Below are 17,029 nucleotides of genomic sequence, written 5' to 3' on the forward strand. Positions count from 1 at the left end.
CTGAAGAAATGCATCTTCGAGAGTTCTCCAGAAAAAAAACATTTGGTAAGGTTTGCAAAAACAAAATTTGATTTGTTACTCAATTTGACAGTAATGTACTTAGAATCCTGAGATAATGCGAAAAAAGCAATAAAAATGTATTCCAACATAATTCTAAATCCAAACGTGCAAAATGTCTAAAAATGCCTGTGATATTGAATACATGTGAGTATTACTAGATACAGGTGTTTTTCTATGGTTTGCAAATACAAAAATGAGGTTTTACTCAATATGACTGTATACTGTAACACTCAATATGACAGTTATTTAAACATAACTCCTACACCACACATGAAAAATGGCTAATAATGCCTGAAATAATGCATCTTTGGGAGTTTTACTAGAAACTTATGCTTTTTTATATCTTGCAAATGCAAAAAGTAGTTTTTTACTCAATATGAATATAATAGTCTTAGAATCCTGAGATAATGCGAAAAAAGCAATAAAAATGTATTCAAACATAACTTCTATACAACACATGCAAAACGGCTAATAATGCCTAGAGATATGTTTTTTTGTTAGTTGTACTAGAAAAATGATCTTTTGTAAGGTTTGCAAAGACACAAGTTAGTTTTTTTATTCAATATAACAGTGTAACTGTCATACTAAATATGAAAGGTTTATAATCATAACTCCAAAACCAAATATGAAATTTGTCTTAAAAAGCCTTTAATATTGAATTCATGTAAGTTTTACCAGAATCAGGTATTTTGGAAAGAATCACAAATACAAATATTAGATTTTACTGGCCTCATATAGGTCACACTCAAAATGACAGTTTTTGAAACATAACTCCAAAAATACACATGCAAAATGTCTAATAATGCCTGAAGAAATGCATCTTCGAGAGTTTTCCAGAAAAAAAAACATTTGGTAAGGTTTGCAAAAACAAAATTTGATTTGTTACTCAATGTGACAGTAATGTACTTAGAATCCTGAGATAATGCGAAAAAAGCAATAAAAATGTATTCCAACATAATTCCTAATCCAAACGTGCAAAATGTCTAAAAATGCCTGTGATATTGAATACATGTAAGTTTTACTAGATACAGTTGTTTTTCAATGGTTTGCAAATACAAAAATGAGGTTTTACTCAATATGACTGTATACTGTAACACTCAATATGACAGTTATTTAAACATAACATCTACACCACACATGAAAAATGGCTAATAATGCCTGAAATAATGCATCTTTGGGAGTTTTACTAGAAACTTATGCTTTTTTATATCTTGCAAATGCAAAAAGTAGTTTTTTACTCAATATGACTATAATAGTCTTAGAATCCTGAGATAATGCGAAAAAAGCAATAAAAATGTATTCAAACATAACTTCTAAACAACACATGCAAATTGGCTAATAATGCCCAGAGATATGTTTTTTTGTTAGTTGTACTAGAAAAATGATCTTTTGTAAGGTTTGCAAAGACACAAGTTAGTTTTTTTTTATTCAATATAACACTGTAACTGTCATACTAAATATGAAAGGTTTATAATCATAACTCCAAAACCAAATATAAAATTTGTCTTAAAAAGCCTTTAATATTGAATTTATGTAAGTTTTAGCAGAATCAGGTGTTTTGGAAAGGTTCACAAATACAAATATTAGATTTTACTGGCCTCATATTGGTCACACTCAAATTGACAGTTTTTGAAACATAACTCCAAAAATACACATGCAAAATGTCTAATAATGCCTGAAGAAATGCATCTTCGAGAGTTCTCCAGAAAAAAAAACATTTGGTAAGGTTTGCAAAAACAAAATTTGATTTGTTACTCAATTTGACAGTAATGTACTTAGAAACCTGAGATAATGCGAAAAAAGCAATAAAAATGTATTCCAACATAATTCTAAATCCAAACGTGCAAAATGTCTAAAAATGCCTGTGATTTTGAATACATGTGAGTATTACTAGATACAGGTGTTTTTCTATGGTTTGCAAATACAAAAATGAGGTTTTACTCAATATGACTGTATACTGTAACACTCAATATGACAGTTATTTAAACATAACTCCTACACCACACATGAAAAATGGCTAATAATGCCTGAAATAATGCATCTTTGGGAGTTTTACTAGAAACTTATGCTTTTTTATATCTTGCAAATGCAAAAAGTAGTTTTTTACTCAATATGACTATAATAGTCTTAGAATCCTGAGATAATGCGAAAAAAGCAATAAAAATGTATTCAAACATAACTTCTATACAACACATGCAAAACGGCTAATAATGCCTAGAGATATGTTTTTTTGTTGTACTAGAAAAATGATCTTTTGTAAGGTTTGCAAAGACACAAGTTAGTTTTTTTATTCAATATAACAGTGTAACTGTCATACTAAATATGAAAGGTTTATAATCATAACTCCAAAACCAAATATGAAATTTGTCTTAAAAAGCCTTTAATATTGAATTCATGTAAGTTTTACCAGAATCAGGTATATTGGAAAGAATCACAAATACAAATATTAGATTTTACTGGCCCCTTATAGGTCACACTCAAAATGACAGTTCTTGAAACATAACTCCAAAAATACACATGCAAAATGTCTAATAATGCCTGAAGAAATTCATCTTCGAGAGTTTTCCTGAAAAAAAACATTTGGTAAGGTTTGCAAAAACAAAATTTTATTTGTTACTCAATTTGACAGTAATGTACTTAGAATCCTGAGATAATGCGAAAAAAGCAATAAAAATGTATTCCAACATAATTCCTAATCCAAACGTGCAAAATGTCTAAAAATGCCTGTGATATTGAATACATGTAAGTTTTACTACATACAGTTGTTTTTCAATGGTTTGCAAATACAAAAATGAGGTTTTACTCAATATGACTGTATACTGTAACACTCAATATGACAGTTATTTAAACATAACATCTACACCACACATGAAAAATGGCTAATAATGCCTGAAATAATGCATCTTTGGGATTTTTACTAGAAACATATGCTTTTTTAAGTCTTGCAAATGCAAAAAGTTGTGTTTTACTCAATATGACTATAATAGTCTTAGAATCCTGAAATAATGCAAAAAAAGCAATAAAAATGTATTCAAACATAACTTCTAAACAACACATGCAAATTGGCTAATAATGCCCAGAGATATGTTTTTTTGTTAGTTGTACTAGAAAAATGATCTTTTGTAAGGTTTGCAAAGACACAAGTTAGTTTTTTTTTATTCAATATAACACTGTAACTGTCATACTAAATATGAAAGGTTTATAATCATAACTCCAAAACCAAATATAAAATTTGTCTTAAAAAGCCTTTAATATTGAATTTATGTAAGTTTTAGCAGAATCAGGTGTTTTGGAAAGGTTCACAAATACAAATATTAGATTTTACTGGCCTCATTTTGGTCACACTCAAATTGACAGTTTTTGAAACATAACTCCAAAAATACACATGCAAAATGTCTAATAATGCCTGAAGAAATGCATCTTCGAGAGTTCTCCAGAAAAAAAACATTTGGTAAGGTTTGCAAAAACAAAATTTGATTTGTTACTCAATTTGACAGTAATGTACTTAGAATCCTGAGATAATGCGAAAAAAGCAATAAAAATGTATTCCAACATAATTCTAAATCCAAACGTGCAAAATGTCTAAAAATGCCTGTGATATTGAATACATGTGAGTATTACTAGATACAGGTGTTTTTCTATGGTTTGCAAATACAAAAATGAGGTTTTACTCAATATGACTGTATACTGTAACACTCAATATGACAGTTATTTAAACAAAACTCCTACACCACACATGAAAAATGGCTAATAATGCCTGAAATAATGCATCTTTGGGAGTTTTACTAGAAAAATATGCTTTTTTATATCTTGCAAATGCAAAAAGTAGTTTTTTACTCAATATGACTATAATAGTCTTAGAATCCTGAGATAATGCGAAAAAATCAATAAAAATGTATTCAAACATAACTTCTAAACAACACATGCAAAACGGCTAATAATGCCTAGAGATATGTTTTTTTGTTAGTTGTACTAGAAAAATGATCTTTTGTAAGGTTTGCAAAGACACAAGTTAGTTTTTTTTATTCAATATAACACTGTAACTGTCATACTAAATATGAAAGGTTTATAATCATAACTCCAAAACCAAATATAAAATTTGTCTTAAAAAGCCTTTAATATTGAATTTATGTAAGTTTTAGCAGAATCAGGTGTTTTGGAAAGGTTCACAAATACAAATATTAGATTTTACTGGCCTCTTATTGGTCACACTCAAATTGACAGTTTTTGAAACATAACTCCAAAAATACACATGCAAAATGTCTAATAATGCCTGAAGAAATGCATCTTCGAGAGTTCTCCAGAAAAAAAACATTTGGTAAGGTTTGCAAAAACAAAATTTGATTTGTTACTCAATTTGACAGTAATGTACTTAGAATCCTGAGATAATGCGAAAAAAGCAATAAAAATGTATTCCAACATAATTCTAAATCCAAACGTGCAAAATGTCTAAAAATGCCTGTGATATTGAATACATGTGAGTTTTACTAGATACAGGTGTTTTTCTATGGTTTGCAAATACAAAAATGAGGTTTTACTCAATATGACTGTATACTGTAACACTCTATATGACAGTTATTTAAACATAACTCCTACACCACACATGAAAAATGGCTAATAATGCCTGAAATAATGCATCTTTGGGAGTTTTACTAGAAACTTATGCTTTTTTATATCTTGCAAATGCAAAAAGTAGTTTTTTACTCAATATGACTATAATAGTCTTAGAATCCTGAGATAATGCGAAAAAAGCAATAAAAATGTATTCAAACATAACTTCTAAACAACACATGCAAATTGGCTAATAATGCCCAGAGATATGTTTTTTTGTTAGTTGTACTAGAAAAATGATCTTTTGTAAGGTTTGCAAAGACACAAGTTAGTTTTTTTTTATTCAATATAACACTGTAACTGTCATACTAAATATGAAAGGTTTATAATCATAACTCCAAAACCAAATATAAAATTTGTCTTAAAAAGCCTTTAATATTGAATTTATGTAAGTTTTAGCAGAATCAGGTGTTTTGGAAAGGTTCATAAATACAAATATTAGATTTTACTGGCCTCATATTGGTCACACTCAAAATGACAGTTTTTGAAACATAACTCCAAAAATACACATGCAAAATGTCTAATAATGCCTGAAGAAATGCATCTTCGAGAGTTCTCCAGAAAAAAAACATTTGGTAAGGTTTGCAAAAAAAAAATTTGATTTGTTACTCAATTTGACAGTAATGTACTTAGAAACCTGAGATAATGCGAAAAAAGCAATAAAAATGTATTCCAACATAATTCTAAATCCAAACGTGCAAAATGTCTAAAAATGCCTGTGATTTTGAATACATGTGAGTATTACTAGATACAGGTGTTTTTCTATGGTTTGCAAATACAAAAATGAGGTTTTACTCAATATGACTGTATACTGTAACACTCAATATGACAGTTATTTAAACATAACTCCTACACCACACATGAAAAATGGCTAATAATGCCTGAAATAATGCATCTTTGGGAGTTTTACTAGAAACTTATGCTTTTTTATATCTTGCAAATGCAAAAAGTAGTTTTTTACTCAATATGACTATAATAGTCTTAGAATCCTGAGATAATGCGAAAAAAGCAATAAAAATGTATTCAAACATAACTTCTATACAACACATGCAAAACGGCTAATAATGCCTAGAGATATGTTTTTTTGTTGTACTAGAAAAATGATCTTTTGTAAGGTTTGCAAAGACACAAGTTAGTTTTTTTATTCAATATAACAGTGTAACTGTCATACTAAATATGAAAGGTTTATAATCATAACTCCAAAACCAAATATGAAATTTGTCTTAAAAAGCCTTTAATATTGAATTCATGTAAGTTTTACCAGAATCAGGTATATTGGAAAGAATCACAAATACAAATATTAGATTTTACTGGCCCCTTATAGGTCACACTCAAAATGACAGTTCTTGAAACATAACTCCAAAAATACACATGCAAAATGTCTAATAATGCCTGAAGAAATTCATCTTCGAGAGTTTTCCTGAAAAAAAACATTTGGTAAGGTTTGCAAAAACAAAATTTTATTTGTTACTCAATTTGACAGTAATGTACTTAGAATCCTGAGATAATGCGAAAAAAGCAATAAAAATGTATTCCAACATAATTCCTAATCCAAACGTGCAAAATGTCTAAAAATGCCTGTGATATTGAATACATGTAAGTTTTACTACATACAGTTGTTTTTCAATGGTTTGCAAATACAAAAATGAGGTTTTACTCAATATGACTGTATACTGTAACACTCAATATGACAGTTATTTAAACATAACATCTACACCACACATGAAAAATGGCTAATAATGCCTGAAATAATGCATCTTTGGGATTTTTACTAGAAACATATGCTTTTTTAAGTCTTGCAAATGCAAAAAGTTGTGTTTTACTCAATATGACTATAATAGTCTTAGAATCCTGAAATAATGCAAAAAAAGCAATAAAAATGTATTCAAACATAACTTCTAAACAACACATGCAAATTGGCTAATAATGCCCAGAGATATGTTTTTTTGTTAGTTGTACTAGAAAAATGATCTTTTGTAAGGTTTGCAAAGACACAAGTTAGTTTTTTTTTATTCAATATAACACTGTAACTGTCATACTAAATATGAAAGGTTTATAATCATAACTCCAAAACCAAATATAAAATTTGTCTTAAAAAGCCTTTAATATTGAATTTATGTAAGTTTTAGCAGAATCAGGTGTTTTGGAAAGGTTCACAAATACAAATATTAGATTTTACTGGCCTCATTTTGGTCACACTCAAATTGACAGTTTTTGAAACATAACTCCAAAAATACACATGCAAAATGTCTAATAATGCCTGAAGAAATGCATCTTCGAGAGTTCTCCAGAAAAAAAACATTTGGTAAGGTTTGCAAAAACAAAATTTGATTTGTTACTCAATTTGACAGTAATGTACTTAGAATCCTGAGATAATGCGAAAAAAGCAATAAAAATGTATTCCAACATAATTCTAAATCCAAACGTGCAAAATGTCTAAAAATGCCTGTGATATTGAATACATGTGAGTATTACTAGATACAGGTGTTTTTCTATGGTTTGCAAATACAAAAATGAGGTTTTACTCAATATGACTGTATACTGTAACACTCAATATGACAGTTATTTAAACAAAACTCCTACACCACACATGAAAAATGGCTAATAATGCCTGAAATAATGCATCTTTGGGAGTTTTACTAGAAACATATGCTTTTTTATATCTTGCAAATGCAAAAAGTAGTTTTTTACTCAATATGACTATAATAGTCTTAGAATCCTGAGATAATGCGAAAAAATCAATAAAAATGTATTCAAACATAACTTCTAAACAACACATGCAAAACGGCTAATAATGCCTAGAGATATGTTTTTTTGTTAGTTGTACTAGAAAAATGATCTTTTGTAAGGTTTGCAAAGACACAAGTTAGTTTTTTTTATTCAATATAACACTGTAACTGTCATACTAAATATGAAAGGTTTATAATCATAACTCCAAAACCAAATATAAAATTTGTCTTAAAAAGCCTTTAATATTGAATTTATGTAAGTTTTAGCAGAATCAGGTGTTTTGGAAAGGTTCACAAATACAAATATTAGATTTTACTGGCCTCTTATTGGTCACACTCAAATTGACAGTTTTTGAAACATAACTCCAAAAATACACATGCAAAATGTCTAATAATGCCTGAAGAAATGCATCTTCGAGAGTTCTCCAGAAAAAAAACATTTGGTAAGGTTTGCAAAAACAAAATTTGATTTGTTACTCAATTTGACAGTAATGTACTTAGAATCCTGAGATAATGCGAAAAAAGCAATAAAAATGTATTCCAACATAATTCTAAATCCAAACGTGCAAAATGTCTAAAAATGCCTGTGATATTGAATACATGTGAGTTTTACTAGATACAGGTGTTTTTCTATGGTTTGCAAATACAAAAATGAGGTTTTACTCAATATGACTGTATACTGTAACACTCTATATGACAGTTATTTAAACATAACTCCTACACCACACATGAAAAATGGCTAATAATGCCTGAAATAATGCATCTTTGGGAGTTTTACTAGAAACTTATGCTTTTTTATATCTTGCAAATGCAAAAAGTAGTTTTTTACTCAATATGACTATAATAGTCTTAGAATCCTGAGATAATGCGAAAAAAGCAATAAAAATGTATTCAAACATAACTTCTAAACAACACATGCAAATTGGCTAATAATGCCCAGAGATATGTTTTTTTGTTAGTTGTACTAGAAAAATGATCTTTTGTAAGGTTTGCAAAGACACAAGTTAGTTTTTTTTTATTCAATATAACACTGTAACTGTCATACTAAATATGAAAGGTTTATAATCATAACTCCAAAACCAAATATAAAATTTGTCTTAAAAAGCCTTTAATATTGAATTTATGTAAGTTTTAGCAGAATCAGGTGTTTTGGAAAGGTTCATAAATACAAATATTAGATTTTACTGGCCTCATATTGGTCACACTCAAATTGACAGTTTTTGAAACATAACTCCAAAAATACACATGCAAAATGTCTAATAATGCCTGAAGAAATGCATCTTCGAGAGTTCTCCAGAAAAAAAACATTTGGTAAGGTTTGCAAAAAAAAAATTTGATTTGTTACTCAATTTGACAGTAATGTACTTAGAAACCTGAGATAATGCGAAAAAAGCAATAAAAATGTATTCCAACATAATTCTAAATCCAAACGTGCAAAATGTCTAAAAATGCCTGTGATTTTGAATACATGTGAGTATTACTAGATACAGGTGTTTTTCTATGGTTTGCAAATACAAAAATGAGGTTTTACTCAATATGACTGTATACTGTAACACTCAATATGATAGTTATTTAAACATAACTCCTACACCACACATGAAAAATGGCTAATAATGCCTGAAATAATGCATCTTTGGGAGTTTTACTAGAAACTTATGCTTTTTTATATCTTGCAAATGCAAAAAGTAGTTTTTTACTCAATATGACTATAATAGTCTTAGAATCCTGAGATAATGCGAAAAAAGCAATAAAAATGTATTCAAACATAACTTCTATACAACACATGCAAAACGGCTAATAATGCCTAGAGATATGTTTTTTTGTTGTACTAGAAAAATGATCTTTTGTAAGGTTTGCAAAGACACAAGTTAGTTTTTTTATTCAATATAACAGTGTAACTGTCATACTAAATATGAAAGGTTTATAATCATAACTCCAAAACCAAATATGAAATTTGTCTTAAAAAGCCTTTAATATTGAATTCATGTAAGTTTTACCAGAATCAGGTATATTGGAAAGAATCACAAATACAAATATTAGATTTTACTGGCCCCTTATAGGTCACACTCAAAATGACAGTTCTTGAAACATAACTCCAAAAATACACATGCAAAATGTCTAATAATGCCTGAAGAAATTCATCTTCGAGAGTTTTCCTGAAAAAAAACATTTGGTAAGGTTTGCAAAAACAAAATTTTATTTGTTACTCAATTTGACAGTAATGTACTTAGAATCCTGAGATAATGCGAAAAAAGCAATAAAAATGTATTCCAACATAATTCCTAATCCAAACGTGCAAAATGTCTAAAAATGCCTGTGATATTGAATACATGTAAGTTTTACTACATACAGTTGTTTTTCAATGGTTTGCAAATACAAAAATGAGGTTTTACTCAATATGACTGTATACTGTAACACTCAATATGACAGTTATTTAAACATAACATCTACACCACACATGAAAAATGGCTAATAATGCCTGAAATAATGCATCTTTGGGATTTTTACTAGAAACATATGCTTTTTTAAGTCTTGCAAATGCAAAAAGTTGTGTTTTACTCAATATGACTATAATAGTCTTAGAATCCTGAAATAATGCAAAAAAAGCAATAAAAATGTATTCAAACATAACTTCTAAACAACACATGCAAATTGGCTAATAATGCCCAGAGATATGTTTTTTTGTTAGTTGTACTAGAAAAATGATCTTTTGTAAGGTTTGCAAAGACACAAGTTAGTTTTTTTTTATTCAATATAACACTGTAACTGTCATACTAAATATGAAAGGTTTATAATCATAACTCCAAAACCAAATATAAAATTTGTCTTAAAAAGCCTTTAATATTGAATTTATGTAAGTTTTAGCAGAATCAGGTGTTTTGGAAAGGTTCACAAATACAAATATTAGATTTTACTGGCCTCATTTTGGTCACACTCAAATTGACAGTTTTTGAAACATAACTCCAAAAATACACATGCAAAATGTCTAATAATGCCTGAAGAAATGCATCTTCGAGAGTTCTCCAGAAAAAAAACATTTGGTAAGGTTTGCAAAAACAAAATTTGATTTGTTACTCAATTTGACAGTAATGTACTTAGAATCCTGAGATAATGCGAAAAAAGCAATAAAAATGTATTCCAACATAATTCTAAATCCAAACGTGCAAAATGTCTAAAAATGCCTGTGATATTGAATACATGTGAGTATTACTAGATACAGGTGTTTTTCTATGGTTTGCAAATACAAAAATGAGGTTTTACTCAATATGACTGTATACTGTAACACTCAATATGACAGTTATTTAAACAAAACTCCTACACCACACATGAAAAATGGCTAATAATGCCTGAAATAATGCATCTTTGGGAGTTTTACTAGAAACATATGCTTTTTTATATCTTGCAAATGCAAAAAGTAGTTTTTTACTCAATATGACTATAATAGTCTTAGAATCCTGAGATAATGCGAAAAAATCAATAAAAATGTATTCAAACATAACTTCTAAACAACACATGCAAAACGGCTAATAATGCCTAGAGATATGTTTTTTTGTTAGTTGTACTAGAAAAATGATCTTTTGTAAGGTTTGCAAAGACACAAGTTAGTTTTTTTTATTCAATATAACACTGTAACTGTCATACTAAATATGAAAGGTTTATAATCATAACTCCAAAACCAAATATAAAATTTGTCTTAAAAAGCCTTTAATATTGAATTTATGTAAGTTTTAGCAGAATCAGGTGTTTTGGAAAGGTTCACAAATACAAATATTAGATTTTACTGGCCTCTTATTGGTCACACTCAAATTGACAGTTTTTGAAACATAACTCCAAAAATACACATGCAAAATGTCTAATAATGCCTGAAGAAATGCATCTTCGAGAGTTCTCCAGAAAAAAAACATTTGGTAAGGTTTGCAAAAACAAAATTTGATTTGTTACTCAATTTGACAGTAATGTACTTAGAATCCTGAGATAATGCGAAAAAAGCAATAAAAATGTATTCCAACATAATTCTAAATCCAAACGTGCAAAATGTCTAAAAATGCCTGTGATATTGAATACATGTGAGTTTTACTAGATACAGGTGTTTTTCTATGGTTTGCAAATACAAAAATGAGGTTTTACTCAATATGACTGTATACTGTAACACTCTATATGACAGTTATTTAAACATAACTCCTACACCACACATGAAAAATGGCTAATAATGCCTGAAATAATGCATCTTTGGGAGTTTTACTAGAAACTTATGCTTTTTTATATCTTGCAAATGCAAAAAGTAGTTTTTTACTCAATATGACTATAATAGTCTTAGAATCCTGAGATAATGCGAAAAAAGCAATAAAAATGTATTCAAACATAACTTCTAAACAACACATGCAAATTGGCTAATAATGCCCAGAGATATGTTTTTTTGTTAGTTGTACTAGAAAAATGATCTTTTGTAAGGTTTGCAAAGACACAAGTTAGTTTTTTTTTATTCAATATAACACTGTAACTGTCATACTAAATATGAAAGGTTTATAATCATAACTCCAAAACCAAATATAAAATTTGTCTTAAAAAGCCTTTAATATTGAATTTATGTAAGTTTTAGCAGAATCAGGTGTTTTGGAAAGGTTCATAAATACAAATATTAGATTTTACTGGCCTCATATTGGTCACACTCAAATTGACAGTTTTTGAAACATAACTCCAAAAATACACATGCAAAATGTCTAATAATGCCTGAAGAAATGCATCTTCGAGAGTTCTCCAGAAAAAAAACATTTGGTAAGGTTTGCAAAAACAAAATTTGATTTGTTACTCAATTTGACAGTAATGTACTTAGAAACCTGAGATAATGCGAAAAAAGCAATAAAAATGTATTCCAACATAATTCTAAATCCAAACGTGCAAAATGTCTAAAAATGCCTGTGATATTGAATACATGTGAGTATTACTAGATACAGGTGTTTTTCTATGGTTTGCAAATACAAAAATGAGGTTTTACTCAATATGACTGTATACTGTAACACTCAATATGACAGTTATTTAAACATAACTCCTACACCACACATGAAAAATGGCTAATAATGCCTGAAATAATGCATCTTTGGGAGTTTTACTAGAAACTTATGCTTTTTTATATCTTGCAAATGCAAAAAGTAGTTTTTTACTCAATATGACTATAATAGTCTTAGAATCCTGAGATAATGCGAAAAAAGCAATAAAAATGTATTCAAACATAACTTCTATACAACACATGCAAAACGGCTAATAATGCCTAGAGATATGTTTTTTTGTTGTACTAGAAAAATGATCTTTTGTAAGGTTTGCAAAGACACAAGTTAGTTTTTTTATTCAATATAACAGTGTAACTGTCATACTAAATATGAAAGGTTTATAATCATAACTCCAAAACCAAATATGAAATTTGTCTTAAAAAGCCTTTAATATTGAATTCATGTAAGTTTTACCAGAATCAGGTATATTGGAAAGAATCACAAATACAAATATTAGATTTTACTGGCCCCTTATAGGTCACACTCAAAATGACAGTTCTTGAAACATAACTCCAAAAATACACATGCAAAATGTCTAATAATGCCTGAAGAAATGCATCTTCGAGAGTTTTCCTGAAAAAAAACATTTGGTAAGGTTTGCAAAAACAAAATTTTATTTGTTACTCAATTTGACAGTAATGTACTTAGAATCCTGAGATAATGCGAAAAAAGCAATAAAAATGTATTCCAACATAATTCCTAATCCAAACGTGCAAAATGTCTAAAAATGCCTGTGATATTGAATACATGTAAGTTTTACTACATACAGTTGTTTTTCAATGGTTTGCAAATACAAAAATGAGGTTTTACTCAATATGACTGTATACTGTAACACTCAATATGACAGTTATTTAAACATAACATCTACACCACACATGAAAAATGGCTAATAATGCCTGAAATAATGCATCTTTGGGATTTTTACTAGAAACATATGCTTTTTTAAGTCTTGCAAATGCAAAAAGTTGTGTTTTACTCAATATGACTATAATAGTCTTAGAATCCTGAAATAATGCAAAAAAAGCAATAAAAATGTATTCAAACATAACTTCTAAACAACACATGCAAATTGGCTAATAATGCCCAGAGATATGTTTTTTTGTTAGTTGTACTAGAAAAATGATCTTTTGTAAGGTTTGCAAAGACACAAGTTAGTTTTTTTTTATTCAATATAACACTGTAACTGTCATACTAAATATGAAAGGTTTATAATCATAACTCCAAAACCAAATATAAAATTTGTCTTAAAAAGCCTTTAATATTGAATTTATGTAAGTTTTAGCAGAATCAGGTGTTTTGGAAAGGTTCACAAATACAAATATTAGATTTTACTGGCCTCATTTTGGTCACACTCAAATTGACAGTTTTTGAAACATAACTCCAAAAATACACATGCAAAATGTCTAATAATGCCTGAAGAAATGCATCTTCGAGAGTTCTCCAGAAAAAAAACATTTGGTAAGGTTTGCAAAAACAAAATTTGATTTGTTACTCAATTTGACAGTAATGTACTTAGAATCCTGAGATAATGCGAAAAAAGCAATAAAAATGTATTCCAACATAATTCTAAATCCAAACGTGCAAAATGTCTAAAAATGCCTGTGATATTGAATATATGTGAGTATTACTAGATACAGGTGTTTTTCTATGGTTTGCAAATACAAAAATGAGGTTTTACTCAATATGACTGTATACTGTAACACTCAATATGACAGTTATTTAAACAAAACTCCTACACCACACATGAAAAATGGCTAATAATGCCTGAAATAATGCATCTTTGGGAGTTTTACTAGAAACATATGCTTTTTTATATCTTGCAAATGCAAAAAGTAGTTTTTTACTCAATATGACTATAATAGTCTTAGAATCCTGAGATAATGCGAAAAAATCAATAAAAATGTATTCAAACATAACTTCTAAACAACACATGCAAAACGGCTAATAATGCCTAGAGATATGTTTTTTTGTTAGTTGTACTAGAAAAATGATCTTTTGTAAGGTTTGCAAAGATACAAATACGTTTTTTTATTCAATATAACAGTGTAACTGTCATACTAAATATGAAAGGTTTATAATCATAACTCCAAAACCAAATGTGAAATTTGTCCTAAAAAGCCTTTAATATTGATTTTTTGTAAGTTTTACCAGAATCAGGTATTTTGGAAAGAATCACAAATACAAATATTAGATTTTACTGGCCTCATATTGGTCACACTCAAAATGACAGTTTTTGAAACATAACTCCAAAAATACACATGCAAAATGTCTAATAATGCCTGAAGAAATGCATCTTCGAGAGTTTTCCTGAAAAAAAACATTTGGTAAGGTTTGCAAAAACAAAATTTGATTTGTTACTCAATTTGAGAGTAATGTACTTAGAATCCTGAGATAATGCGAAAAAAGCAATAAAAATGTATTCCAACATAATTCCTAATCCAAACGTGCAAAATGTCTAAAAATGCCTGTGATATTGAATACATGTAAGTTTTACTAGATACAGTTGTTTTTCAATGGTTTGCAAATACAAAAATGAGGTTTTACTCAATATGACTGTATACTGTAACACTCAATATGACAGTTATTTAACATAACATCTACACCACACATGAAAAATGGCTAATAATGCCTGAAATAATGCATCTTTGGGAGTTTTACTAGAAACATATGCTTTTTTAAGTCTTGCAAATGCAAAAAGTTGTGTTTTACTCAATATGACTATAATAGTCTTAGAATCCTGAAATAATGCGAAAAAAAGCAATAAAAATGTATTCAAACATAACTTCTAAACAACACATGCAAATTGGCTAATAATGCCCAGAGATATGTTTTTTTGTTAGTTGTACTAGAAAAATGATCTTTTGTAAGGTTTGCAAAGACACAAGTTAGTTTTTTTTTATTCAATATAACACTGTAACTGTCATACTAAATATGAAAGGTTTATAATCATAACTCCAAAACCAAATATAAAATTTGTCTTAAAAAGCCTTTAATATTGAATTTATGTAAGTTTTAGCAGAATCAGGTGTTTTGGAAAGGTTCACAAATACAAATATTAGATTTTACTGGCCTCATATTGGTCACACTCAAATTGACAGTTTTTGAAACATAACTCCAAAAATACACATGCAAAATGTCTAATAATGCCTGAAGAAATGCATCTTCGAGAGTTCTCCAGAAAAAAAACATTTGGTAAGGTTTGCAAAAACAAAATTTGATTTGTTACTCAATTTGACAGTAATGTACTTAGAATCCTGAGATAATGGGAAAAAAGCAATAAAAATGTATTCCAACATAATTCTAAATCCAAACGTGCAAAATGTCTAAAAATGCCTGTGATATTGAATACATGTGAGTATTACTAGATACAGGTGTTTTTCTATGGTTTGCAAATACAAAAATTAGGTTTTACTCAATATGACTGTATACTGTAACACTCAATATGACAGTTATTTAAACATAACTCCTACACCACACATGAAAAATGGCTAATAATGCCTGGATCAATGCATCTTTGGGAGTTTACTAGAAACGTATGCTTTTTTATATCTTGCAAATGCAAAAAGTAGTTTTTTACTCAATATGACTATAATAGTCTTAGAATCCTGAGATAATGCGAAAAAAGCAATAAAAATGTATTCAAACATAACTTCTATACAGCACATGCAAAACGGCTAATAATGCCTAGAGATATGTTTTTTTGTTAGTTGTACTAGAAAAATGATCTTTTGTAAGGTTTGCAAAGACACAAGTTATTTTTTTTATTCAATATAACAGTGTAACTGTCATACTAAATATGAAAGGTTTATAATCATAACTCCAAAACCAAATATGAAATTTGTCTTAAAAAGCCTTTAATATTGAATTCATGTAAGTTTTACCAGAATCAGGTATTTTGGAAAGAATCACAAATACAAATATTAGATTTTACTGGCCTCATATAGGTCACACTCAAAATGACAGTTTTTGAAACATAACTCCAAAAATACACATGCAAAATGTCTAATAATGCCTGAAGAAATGCATCTTCGAGAGTTTTCCAGAAAAAAAAAACATTTGGTAAGGTTTGCAAAAACAAAATTTGATTTGTTACTCAATGTGACACTAATGTACTTAGAATCCTGAGATAATGCGAAAAAAGCAATAAAAATGTATTCCAACATAATTCCTAATCCAAACGTGCAAAATGTCTAAAAATGCCTGTGATATTGAATACATGTAAGTTTCACTAGATACAGTTGTTTTTCAATGGTTTGCAAATACAAAAATGAGGTTTTACTCAATATGACTGTATACTGTAACACTCAATATGACAGTTATTTAAACAAAAGATCTACACCACACATGAAAAATGGCTAATAATGCCTGAAATAATGCATCTTTGGGAGTTTTACTAGAAACATATGCTTTTTTAAGTCTTGCAAATGCAAAAAGTAGTGTTTTACTCAATATGACTATAATAGTCTTAGAATCCTGAAATAATGCGAAAAAAGCAATAAAAATGTATTCAAACATAACTTCTAAACAACACATGTTTTTTTTCTGGAGAACTCTCGAAGATGCATTTCTTCAGGCATTATT

The sequence above is a fragment of the Nerophis ophidion genome, linkage group LG13, assembly GCF_033978795.1.
Source record: "Nerophis ophidion isolate RoL-2023_Sa linkage group LG13, RoL_Noph_v1.0, whole genome shotgun sequence".
In the NCBI taxonomy this organism is placed as follows: Eukaryota; Metazoa; Chordata; class Actinopteri; order Syngnathiformes; family Syngnathidae; genus Nerophis; species Nerophis ophidion.